This window comes from Melanerpes formicivorus, unplaced genomic scaffold (genome assembly GCF_026170545.1).
Source record: "Melanerpes formicivorus ecotype bairdi unplaced genomic scaffold, bMelFor1.0.p_v2 SCAF_12, whole genome shotgun sequence".
Taxonomy (NCBI): domain Eukaryota; kingdom Metazoa; phylum Chordata; class Aves; order Piciformes; family Picidae; genus Melanerpes; species Melanerpes formicivorus.
In genome coordinates, this window is record NW_027142364.1 from 10,572,800 (window position 1) to 10,584,977 (window position 12,178).

At 37.5% G+C, this 12,178-nt stretch overlaps 1 long non-coding RNA gene across 1 annotated transcript in view; it reads right to left on the reverse strand.

Moving 5' to 3' along the window:
• The window catches only part of LOC137444698 (uncharacterized), a 204,009-nt gene extending 192,688 nt beyond the window's left edge, over positions 1-11,321 (reverse strand). The window contains exon 1 of the long non-coding RNA XR_010988215.1: positions 11,096-11,321. This is a non-coding gene — a long non-coding RNA (uncharacterized lncRNA). The remainder of the gene's footprint in view (positions 1-11,095) is intronic.
• Positions 11,322-12,178: the final 857 nt, after the last annotated feature.

Sequence of the window (12,178 nt, forward strand, 5' to 3'; positions counted from 1 at the left end):
GAAATTCCCTTATGCATTACTGAATTCCTTCGCTCATACCAAAGGCATACAACAAATGTCTGTGAAGCACTTTTTTCCTTTTATTAAACATTAAGCTGAAATGATTCATTACATTCAGGGGGAAAAAACCTGACTACAAAACCCTGCATGTTAAAGTTTTGTGCATATGTACATGGCAAAAATTTTAACTCCTGCTGGTACAGCATAGTACAACACCGAAATTCTATAGTATCATCAGAATAACTCAAAATTTCATAAATATTTCTTCTATGTCCAGTAGTATCAAATAAAAGGTGTCATGTGATAGCCATTGTACAATTTTCTAGGACTTATCAATACAAACTACATTTTTCAAAGGGATGTAACCATCATTTGCAGTATATTAAGATTATATTAATGCACATTTATGATTAAAGAACTGAGGTTTTTAAAGTTAAATGAAGACATTATAATAAAGGTAGAAAATCTCTTCCTTGCTAGACCCCACACCCCTTTCTGACACATTGGGCAGTCATTTACACATGCTCTAGTTACTCAAATAATTCAAAAACCAAAACATAGCTTGACCTTCATTTCATATAGCTCACAGCCTTATGTCTGGCCCCCAAGCTCCTCATATCCGCTTCAGACTGATTTTTCCAACCCTCCTAATCACAAACATTTCAAAGTGTAATATGTTGATAGAAATGGGAGACCTTTCCCTCTCTCACCTCCACCTTCAACCCATTTCCTTCCAATCTCAGTTTTAGATCACTGTTTGTGTATTCTGAATATAGTGGCTAACATTACTTTACTGGTCATACTCACAGAAAAATTAGACCTTGCCCGAAATAAGGAAGTGCACAGCTGAAACCAACACCAATTAATTTTCCAGGCAGAATACCCATAAACTAGAACATATAAAAGATGCACAGCTCTGGATATGATTGCTATGCACTTTGGTGCAGAGGGAGTAAAGATCTCCCTGGCATTCATTTAAATGATCACACTGCTCACAGCAGCAAAACTACACCATTTGATATTAACACCCTTAACACTGATATTAAAATCACCCAACTGATATAATTGAAAATGTTCAGTGGCTCCTTCAAGAATGAAGAGTAGCAGTGGTCAACATTTTGTACTGCTTTTTAAAAAGATATGTTTATATGTAGATTACTTAGTAATGCAATTTCAGTTCAGCACACTATCCATATGCACGTGTAACTCTAGCCAAATCAGTGAACTATAGGCCTGGCTTATTAGATCTAGCATGCCCAGCAGTTTGTAAGACCATGAATTAAGTGTGTAGACTATGTTTCTCACTGGTCTCCACAGCAGTAGAATAATAGATAATGATTTATAGATACCAGCTGGGTACAAGAAAGGTAGGAAAAAACCACACAACATTAAATGAAAAAAATTAAGTGCTCTTGTTTGTACGATATACTGGAGTACATTCAAATGTGGTTTAGCTTATTTACTCACATGTTTAATAAATGCACTTCAGAAACCTGTACAACCTACCTAAAGCCTTTAAGGAGTTTAGTAATATAAAAAAAAAAAAAAAAAAAAAAAAAAAAAAAGAAATTAAAAATCATTCTTGTTACTGGTTAGGTTAAAATTACTACTTTAAGGTTTTATTTCTTCCAGAGGACATTGGCTGAAATCCACTGAAAGCTCCATACCCTTTTCACTATGCAGTACGGCAGCATCTTTTTGCTGTTCTTCATGATGAGAAAGACAGCCTGGAAATCCTGGTCTCAATACAATCTGAACTCTCAAACCCACAAATAAGTCAAAGCAACAGCAGCTCTTAATCATCCTAACTTTCTTTCTCCATCTGGAAGGAAATAATAGTCACTTCTGCATTAAGTAAGTGTTTCACATTGCTGTGAGGAAATGCTTTACTGCTTCACTACCTACTGAATGCTGAATAGTATCAAACACTGTGGATGCCATGATCCGTTATTTCATAATTTGATGGTATTTCTTATCTATTGTTGAACCTACCATGCCTTATGTGCATGGTAGCATAGACTTCAGGGAACAAAAAGCAATGTATTCTGTGCAAAATACTAAATACATTTGATTTTGTATTTCTAAAGGCCATTATGCTGGGAGAAAAGAAGTGATGCTATGTGAAGAACTAGAAGTCTATACATTACATCTGAAGTTTCCACAAAGCCATGGAAGGGAGAGGAGAAGGCTATAGGCAGCGGTCCTAGTAACAGAAAAGAAGTTTGATGTAATCTACCCTCTTGCTACCTTTCCCTAAGTTGAGATTTCCTCCTATTCTGCTGATGAATGAAGTGATTCTTAAGATTAGGAAGAAGGGAACACTTTTGATTTATTTGAAGATTGACAGATCCATCTTGAAAGTTCATTGCTATTTAAACACTAAAGCAACTGTATTTTAGAACAAGCTCGCTGCAAGTCAATGCCTTGTTTTGTCAAGGTTTTTCTCAGAAAGGGTTATCTAGTATTTAAGAAAAAAGGGGGGAGTAGGGACTGAACTGGTTTTAGTGAATCTATGTATAGCTGTATTTAATCTGTTTTAAAACAGTTGCCTGAGTTAAAGAATGTGTCATTTACTGTGCTAACATATGGCATGATTATTTTAAACTCGGACAGAAACTATCAGGAGTAGGAGTCTGACTTCATATCCATTATGGGATTTGAGCTTCTGAATCACTTCAGACTGCAAAGCCATTGGTGTACAACCTCAGTGAGTATTTCAGCTTTTTATTAGAAGTTCTATGTAATGTAAAACACATTCATTAGGCTTTAAATTTTCATAGTAATGTGCCTAAAAAGGACACACCTAGGGTCTTGTTTGAAGAAAAATACTTAGAAATACTCACAGGCCTTGATCTGGGCCTTAGGCATCTGATGTTACTAGTAAAACAGTATTTCCTTCAGCTTTACAAATCATTTCAGAGATCCACCAGATAACCAGGCCCTTCAATGGGATCTCAGTTTTATAAGAGTGGTTAGCATGTAATGATTCTGTAGTTCTGAGGTATTTGTAGTTTAGTGTTCAAGGTACCAGTTCAGGGCAAAATAGGTCACTTCCTTGATCCTCACCAAGGCCTCCAGAATGAGGGTAGCAATAGGTGACAAAATATATTTTGATAATTTGAAAATTCCTGTCAGAGTTTGCATAACGTTGTAAGAATTTAATTTGAAGTCTGAATTATTTAAGGATTTTGCACTTGTAAACAGTTTTCTCAGCGTGATCATACAGAAATTATTCTCCCCTGCATGAAATCTAATGCAGGTTTCCCTTTGTCTTGGCAATTTCATGAAAAGCAAGAGATGGTTCCTTGACTGAATTACAGCCTGCTTATTCTGTTTCAGGGCCTGTCCCAATTCTTGGAAACCTTTTGCTGGAGACTTAGTATATATTGACATAAACAAGAGAGGATTCTGAGTTTGACTCTAGCATGGCTTAATGATGACTTTCAACACTGGGATTTGTGGGATGGGATCTAAGTGCAGCACTCTAATCAGAAAGCCTGTCATAGGGGGTAACAAAATTGCCAGTTTCACTTGAACTTCTGTCAAAATCAAATCAGCTTTGCAGTCCAATGGCTATCTGTGGCAAGAAGGCAAACTGATACTGAAGTGGCTTCACGGGTGGGTCCTCCCTTCTTTGTACTTTGGCTTTTACTCACTGAAATGCTGGCCAACTCCTAAGCCTGTTAAAAGAGATGATTTTGAATTTTGGATGTGGCAGAGCTAGGTTCAGTGCTTCCAAGCTGAGTAACAGTACAATCCCTTGTACATTTTCTTGTCTTAAATGCACATTAAATGCTGGGCCAGGAAGTTTGTACTCATTATAAATAAGCTGTGATTTGGCTGTCACCACTATATGCAAGTGCAGTATAGATATTAGCAAACTCTTTCTCAACCAGAAATAAAGAAAAGAATAATTAATAATTAAATAAAGAGGCTGACATCTTAAAGAAAGATAAAAATGAACATAGGGAAATGGAATGTCTCTGAACTTGAGTAGAACATGGAAGATTAGCCTTTTTCCTCCTGAAAACTGTATCTGGTCTCCTCTTGCATCCAATCCATCTTACTTGTTCCATTCTTTCTGGAATTTTTCTAAGACTTGCCAAAGATGAGAACCTTAAACAGCATTCCCTAAATGTCCTTTCTACATTGGTGAGAAAGGGAAAAGATACTTGAGAAACAAGTATTCAGGATATTAATTTGCACCAGTATTGTCAGTCTTTGACCAGACCAAACAAGCTCTGCTAAACTAGCTGTAGTTTTATAAAACCCATAACTTTATTCTAAGTATACAAGCAAATGTTATGTTTGAGGCAGATGCTTCTGGAAAGAAAGCTTTTCTGAGAAATGAGGGAAAGCAGACTTGGGGAATAAAAGGTCAGCTGAAAAGAGTTTTGAGTGCCAGGAATGGGATATTGATTTCTTTCTGATCTATGTAAAATCATTCTTAATGTGTTCTCTACAACCACTGACAAGGTTTATTCTAATCACTGTCTGAAGAAAATGAATGGGAAGCTACCAAAAACCTGTAATATGGAAACTAGATTCTTTCTTCAGGGAAGAAAAGGTTTTGATTGTGATTAAAGATGCTTTTACTAAGTGAATGTTCAAGTAGGTGTAATTTCTAATTACTTTAATTATCTCATCAAGATTATAAAGCTGGAGCTATTTTAATCATGTGTCTAACTTACAAAATTAATTTTCAAGATTCATTATAAATCTTATAACCAGGAATATAGAGCTACAGTTCTTCTGTAGTTATTACATAGTTATTTTTCTGACATTATACTTTATTAATTCCATATGAAACACTGATAACACAAGCTTATGAGATGAAGAAATCTGTTTCTTTTTCAAGTAAAAAGAAAAGGCTTGTGCTTTAGGGTTCTTTAAGGCCACAATGACCCCTTTCTGATTTTGTTACCTAGAACTACAGATATTTGCCTAGTGGTTCTTGACCCAATTAAGTACCTTCTAGTTATATGGCCTCAAAATATTTTGGTTTGCATAATTTATCTTGATGCCCGTTCCTGATGTAAAACTCACAATAAGGAGGCAGTAATTGGTTACAGCCTGGAACCCCTGTAGTTAAAATTGCCTCTTCTTATGTCAGGTGCATTTACACACATGTAAGAAACCAGTAAGGTTTCTGGGTGTAGTTTAATGCTCAAGCCTAATGCTTCCCAAAGACTGTGTAGCTAGACATGAATCGCTGTAGAATATAAGCTAAGTGTTAGCTGGTAAGCAAAGTTCAGTTTCAGCAGACTACATGAGTGGTTGAGAGGATGTTAACTGGTGTTAGATAGTAGGAAATCTCAAGTCTGGCTCCTAGTGCTGTGAAAGTTGTGCTGTAAAAAGATTTGGTATCACAGAGGCCAGAAAGAAACTTCAAATAGCTATTACATGGCACAGAATTCTTTCTGTACCTGAAATTCTTGTGCTAATGCAGTTGAGTTATGCAGAACACCTCACTTGTCTTACCTCTATGGCAAAGATGCAGCACTTGCATTACAGAACAGCCTAAACTCCCAACTTCATTGCTGGGCTGCTAGAACAAATATCTTGTTTTCACAGTACAAGTTGCTTCTCAGAATTTTAAGTATTATGAAGTCTCTCATATGAAGCTTAAACAGCAATATTACAGAATACTGCTTGTAGCATTTGGATTTAAGTCCTGGTTCAGCTGCTAGCTGGTGAAATTTTAAACAAGTTACTGCCTTCAACAGAGACAGGATTTGTCCTTTATGTAACTCAGAAAATTACATTCATGCTAAAGATTCTGTGGAATCATACATACAACATACAACAGGTATATGGATAATTAAAGAATTGATTAATTAATGACACTGCCACGAAGAACAGACAATTTCATTAGTTAGATATTCACAGGTTGCACGAGCAATTATTGGGGTTTTGCCAATTCTTACTAGATCTGGAGAGCTCTGAGGAAGAAAAATTGGAATCCCTGCTTTAATGGAATACATTGTGTGGCTCAAAGCTGTCAGAATCCTGCTGATGAATTATGTCTGCAAGAAGAGTAAGTGATTCACTATCAATGCACTGCAGAATGTTATATTGATTCTAGTACTGGCATATAGAATCTATAAAACTTCTCAGTAGGTATGGAAATCTGCATTGCAAATGAAGATTTAATAGCTGTTATGCAGAAATCACAAGTGATTTAAACTCCTCTTAGATTTTAAATCTCAATTGACTTCTGCTTTCTCTATGGCAGAGTTCATCCTGTCTAGTACTCAAAAATACCAATTAATGTTTCCCTTTTATTACAGTTGTTCATATCCACTGTAAATTTGGTAAATATTTCTTAAAATTATCTGCCCTGAATACCTATGGCTTTGAGAAGAAATCCGAAATTACTAGATAAAGCAAAAGCACACAGTTAGATAGCACCCTAAGAAGACATTTTCTACTGACTAGAAAACTTCAAACAAGGCTTCTCTACATTTTCATAACTATGCTGACATATCTGTGGCTTTTTGAAATAATCAGATATGGCCTTAGTGCTAATTATTAATTTCACAGTACAAAATAGGTGCTTTATAACAGAGAAAGGTAAACTCATTTTTCGGTTTCCAAAGTGACAGAGGTTTGTTTTCACTTGTAGAGACTCTCAATTGTAGGGAAAAACTTTTGCTTTACTAAAGACTGATACAGAGGACTGCTTCTGGGGGGTTATGATAGGGAAAGAAGTTGTGCTCACCCTTGGCTAAAAAAGAACTGCCTGATGTTTGGCAAGCATTGGTTCCTTTTTGTGCTGTGTTGCAGACTTACTTTCTCATTAGGAGCATGTCATCAGGTCTGCTGTATTACAGGAAGATACTGTTCTGCAGAACCTAGTAAGAGCAACACAGGTTTAGTTCTGCTCCCAAATTTTGATTGAGGTGAAATGTTGCTACAGTAGTCAGCCCTCCTTTTCCAGAAGCACCCTGCAATAAAGTCCATAGTCTTAACCAGAAATGGCAAAAAACGTACTGAAATGTAGAACTGATTAATGGAACATAAATGGATATAAGGTCTGTTGGTTATGCATTGTATGACCTTAGGGACTATGTAATTTTATATAACTTTCTTACCTATTAAACAGAGATAGGACCTTTCATTAGTTTCTTACATTTCATGTATAGAGCTTAAACTTGCAGAGGTGCAGAATCTTGCTGCTGAAACAGAGCAGTAGGGTTCTAATCTGAGGTATCTGGTTGTGCAATATGAATGATAAACAGATCAAGGTTTAGGTGAGCCAGCCTGTCATTGCCAATAAGACCCAAGGACCACTTCTTTGCAGGTCTGCAGAGTGGAGCCTTGTGTGCCTTTGTAAATACATGCTTTTCTCTACCTATTTTAAGGCCAGATAAGATTTATACCAATGAATACAAAATTACATATTGACACTCCTGAAAGTCTGTTCTAGGAAGCATGGATGCTACTAACATGCCAGAGGATTGTTTATTATATTTTTAAGCTAATGCCAAACAAATCCATTACCTGCCAGTTTATCTTTCTACTTTGTCACTTTTATAACATGAGTCCTCTAATTGTGTGTGTTTATAGACTGGATCTTTTACTCAATAAATGTTTTTATTGACTTGCAGGGAATTCAATATTTGGTTAACATTAAAGTGGCCAGCTTATGGGACAGCTCTAAGCAGTGACTGAGCCCTATAAAATGGGTAGATGAATGTTTGCGAGCCCTGAAGTGCTGACAGAAAAATAAAAGGAGAGGCTTAGTTTCCTATGTCTTGACTCTCCTCTTTCCCCTGGTGTAGGTCATCTCCTTACCCTACTCCTTTATCGAAAGGATAAAGATTTTCAAGTCATTATTTTTCTATCTTTAACTCTTTTTTGAGTACCTTCATTTAAGTGTGACAAGTTATGGTAGTTTGAGAATTAGATGGTAAAAATACTAATTTGGGTCACTTTAGGAACTAATAGCTGCAGCACTAAACTCTCAAGTAAGACTGTTCTCTGAAGACAGCAATGATCTAGGATTTAAGCTCGAGGCTAACCATTGAAGCAACTGTTCCACTGGACAGCAGTGAAAATACTGCTGATTCCAGTATTTATATTGAGGAAATCACAAGAAACCAAAGTAGAACTTCTACTATTCTGCTAATGAACTTTCCAGCTTAAATCAAATGAGACAAAGAATTGGTGAAGAAACAGTTTAGAAAAACATACAGCAGATTTGAAAAACAAAATAAAATGCACAGCAGTCTGTAAAAGGAGTGATGAGCTTTCCCAGTAAATTGAGCAAAGCTTGGCTGTTTTTGTATTGAGGGCAACCTGTACAGAGGGTAAGGTCTGTGTCAGTCCTGTCTTTCACTCTTTCAACAGAATGATTGAATGAAGAAAGCAAATACTACATCATCAGCCTTCAATATGAAGAGAGAACCACGTAAATGCAACATCTGGCTATGTCTTAGTTGGTGACTTACCCCATAACAGTAAATCAGGTTGTAACACAGTAAATAAGGCTTTATAAAACCTAGTTTGGAATTTCATCCACTTGGATTTCCATTTACAGATGCAATTTATTCAAATTCCATAACTGAAAGGGTATCTCAGTTGGACTTTAAAAACTAGGTCAATGTAAACATTCAAAATTAAAGTCATTACACAGCACATACAAGATTTTAATACCATCAATAACAGTAGTACTTTAACGGAAATGCAAAGATGCTGAAACAATTAGGGCATCAAAAATTGAACCTGAAATACAAATTTCAGCAGTACTGAAAAACAAAGCTGCATCTATGCTAATATTGGCTTAGAGTACAAATTTCATGAAGTTTAAACAAATTTTCCCAAGCTTATTTTGTCATTTAAAAAAAAGCAAAGCTTTGCTCTGAATTGCAAAGTAATTACAGGGATATTTGTGACCAGGTAACACCATTTAAGCTGATGGGCAAAATTTGAACAAGTAACAGCACCTGTGAAGAAATCATGGGCATGTTAAGTTTTTAAGCCTTTTCTGTGTAAGTGCAACAGGAGAGGATTGAAGGAGGTGATTTTACTGTAAGAAGGCAGTACTGAGACTTTCTGTCTGATGAATATTTAACCTTTACTTTGGCCCCTTCAGCGTGAGCAGTATTAGTCAGATAACATCCTATGACCACCATGTACCAGTATCCACAGCAAAAGAACTCTAAAATTTGCAGGTTTTCTTTTTTTTCCCTAAAGCAGATTTTTCTGTGTTGTAATTCTGAACACTTCATCTTATTAGCATTTTTTCTCCAGTGTGACTACCAGAATTCAATGCTGGGAGAAAAAAAAGATGGATACTTGAGATTTTGTCATTTCAGTATCCCAAGATACCAATGAAATGTCTTAAATTTGTAAAAGATTTCACTGTGACTTTCCACTACATGTCCATCTGGCATTTACTGTTGCAGGCAACAGTGCTGTACAATTATATTGGTGTATTTAGCACCAAATCTTAAAAGCTCAAATAACTTAATACAATTTGACATGAAATGGTAAGTTCCAAATAATATACACTATTTTGAGGGTTAGCTCTAAAAAATTAAAAAATCAATGTTTATTGTTAAGGTACAACTAATTTCAGGCATATTTAGTGTATTTTTCCACTTGCTGCTCATGAGAACAGATTCAGAAGAACACTTCAATTTGATTTTATTACTGCCCATAAACAATGGGGAAATAACCTGAACCTGAACAGTTCTTCACAAGTAGTTATGGAAGATTCAGTTTTGTTGCCTTTCTACATTAGATGTTCCTGAATTTCCAACCTGTACTTTCTGCCAGAAGACACATTCAGAGTCCACCAAGTCATTGAAAAGATATGTAGTGCTTAACTATTATGCACTTACAACTTTTGTGTTCTTCAGCATACCTCATTTAGAGATCTAAGTATTTTATCCCAATTAACATGAAGAAGCAAATTTTTTACATCCAAAGGAAATATTGTAGTGTTGGAATTCGCACTACAATATTTCATAGTATCATGTATCATAGTAACATAGTATCATACTATGATACTATGAAATATTGTAGTGTGAATTCCAACAGTGAGACCCTGTTTCATCTCAGCCAAGGAAATTATTTTCCTATCTTGGATGCATTACTACAGAACAATGGCAAAGTCAAAAATACCCTGATGTAGATTGGGATTTGGAACCCATGAAGGACAAATCCTACTTTATATTTTTCTGCAGGATGATCTTTGTAAATGTATCTAGTCTCTATGTAGCTTCTTTGAACCAGGGCCTTGAGCCCTCTGCCAAGGTAGCTTTTAGACTGCAGACACCGTGTTCGCTTGCTCATGTGTCAGTGTTCCTTGAACATAATAGATCACATATTTCATTTCCCTTCCTGTAAAATCCCCAATACATCCTGAGCATAGGCCTCTGTCTTTTGTTAAAGTATTAATAGGAAAAAAAATCCAGAGTTACCACTTAAATAGCAAATCTTGAAATCCTACCTACCTTATGGATATTTTCTAGTGAGGCGTTCTTTTTGTTCTAGGGGTTTGCAGCGCTGATAAAATGGTACTATTTGTCAACCAGGAGTTCTGTTTTGAAGTCTCTGTCAGGGCTTTTAAGACAAAGGGCCCTCAAATGATTGAAGAAAATAACTTAGGTTCTAGATTTTCTTTAAAAAACACTATTTATATATATATATATATATATTATATATATATATATATTCCCACTGATACTGGTTGGGTAAAAGTATCAATAATAGTGGTGTTTTCTAACAGTTATTCTAATTAGTTATTGTATGCTTTTTATTTTTTTTTTTCTCTTACCTTGTGTGTGTCACTGGAGGCCACTAAATTGTGTTACAAGGTTTCCTGCCTGGCTTCTTTACCTTTGTACTCAGCTGATAACAACGGAGGCTTGCCAGCTAGAAAGACGTGCCTGAGCTCTGCTCCCCACAGAAAAGCTTCTGTTTGTAGTGTGTCTTCAGGGAAGCAGTGTTTAGATGGTATGGCTTTAAGCAGCTGTTGATGGTTCTTCCAGAATCAATACCCACAGAAGGAGGGCTGTAATAAACTTAACTTCATGCCATTCTCCTATTTCTCAAAGAATAAACTTAATATAGTTGGGAATCTTACCTACACAGAGGCTTCTCTTGCCGTTAGCCAACAAAGTAGTTCCCTGAGTCTAAGCAGGGGCGCGTGGCTAGTGACGCAGCTATTTCAGCGCTCCCTGAGCAAAGCGGTGTGCAAGCCCGCCGAGGCCAGCCTCCAGAGCCGGCACCTCTACAGTTCGGCATGGAAGAGAAAGCATCGGCGGACAGTTGCTTGTTTTGTTGTGGTTTGGGTTTTTTTTTCCCCCCCTTTTCTCCCAAACCGCGGCAGGGACACCGTCTGTGAGCGGGCTATTCAAGCTCCCACAGGGAGCACGAAGGGCTCCGAGTACGCCAGCGTGGTGTAGCGCGGCGGTTTTCGCGGCAGTTCTCACGGACAGGGGAAGACTGTCTCACTGAGGAGATCAACCCCCACTGTAGAAGCAGTGGGCTCTACCTGGCAGAAGATGGTGGACTCCTCACATGCTGCGCCCCCCCATGCTGCTCCCCAGACTAAGTTTAAGGGAAGGAAGGCAACCACGCAAGCATCAGGCTGCATAGTATGCTCAGCTACAGCATCAGCGCAGAAAGGCAGCACAGAGCTCACCTGCGAGAGATGAGATGTGCCCAGGTAGAGGAGTTTGTCCACTTGAAAACAGAACAGGTGAGCAAGCTGAGAAGCATCTGTGAATGTAAGTCAGAGACACACCGATGGCGTCACACCCTGCTTTCCCCAAAGCAGGCTCAAGCATTAGTTAGAGCTCACAATGAGGTTGAATGGAAACAGGTCCCTGCAAGGCGAAGCAGGTGACTGCTCCCATGGCTTTCCATGCATTCCCAGTTGTCCCTGCATAACAGGTGTGGGGCTCTAGACTCTGAGGGACAGTCAAACAATGACAAAGATGGAAATGCTCCCAGGGAGCTAACAAAGATAAGGGTGAATCAGCAGCACATATCAAATCTGCCTCTACCAAGAAAAAGAGAAGATTTGTTGTTGGTGTTGATTCCTTTCTGAGAAGGACAGAGGCAAATTTGCCAACCTGACCCATCCCACAGGGAAATTTGCTATCTCCCTTGTCCCTGGTTAGGGATGTGGCAAGAAAGCTCCCTACCCTGGTGCAGCCCACAG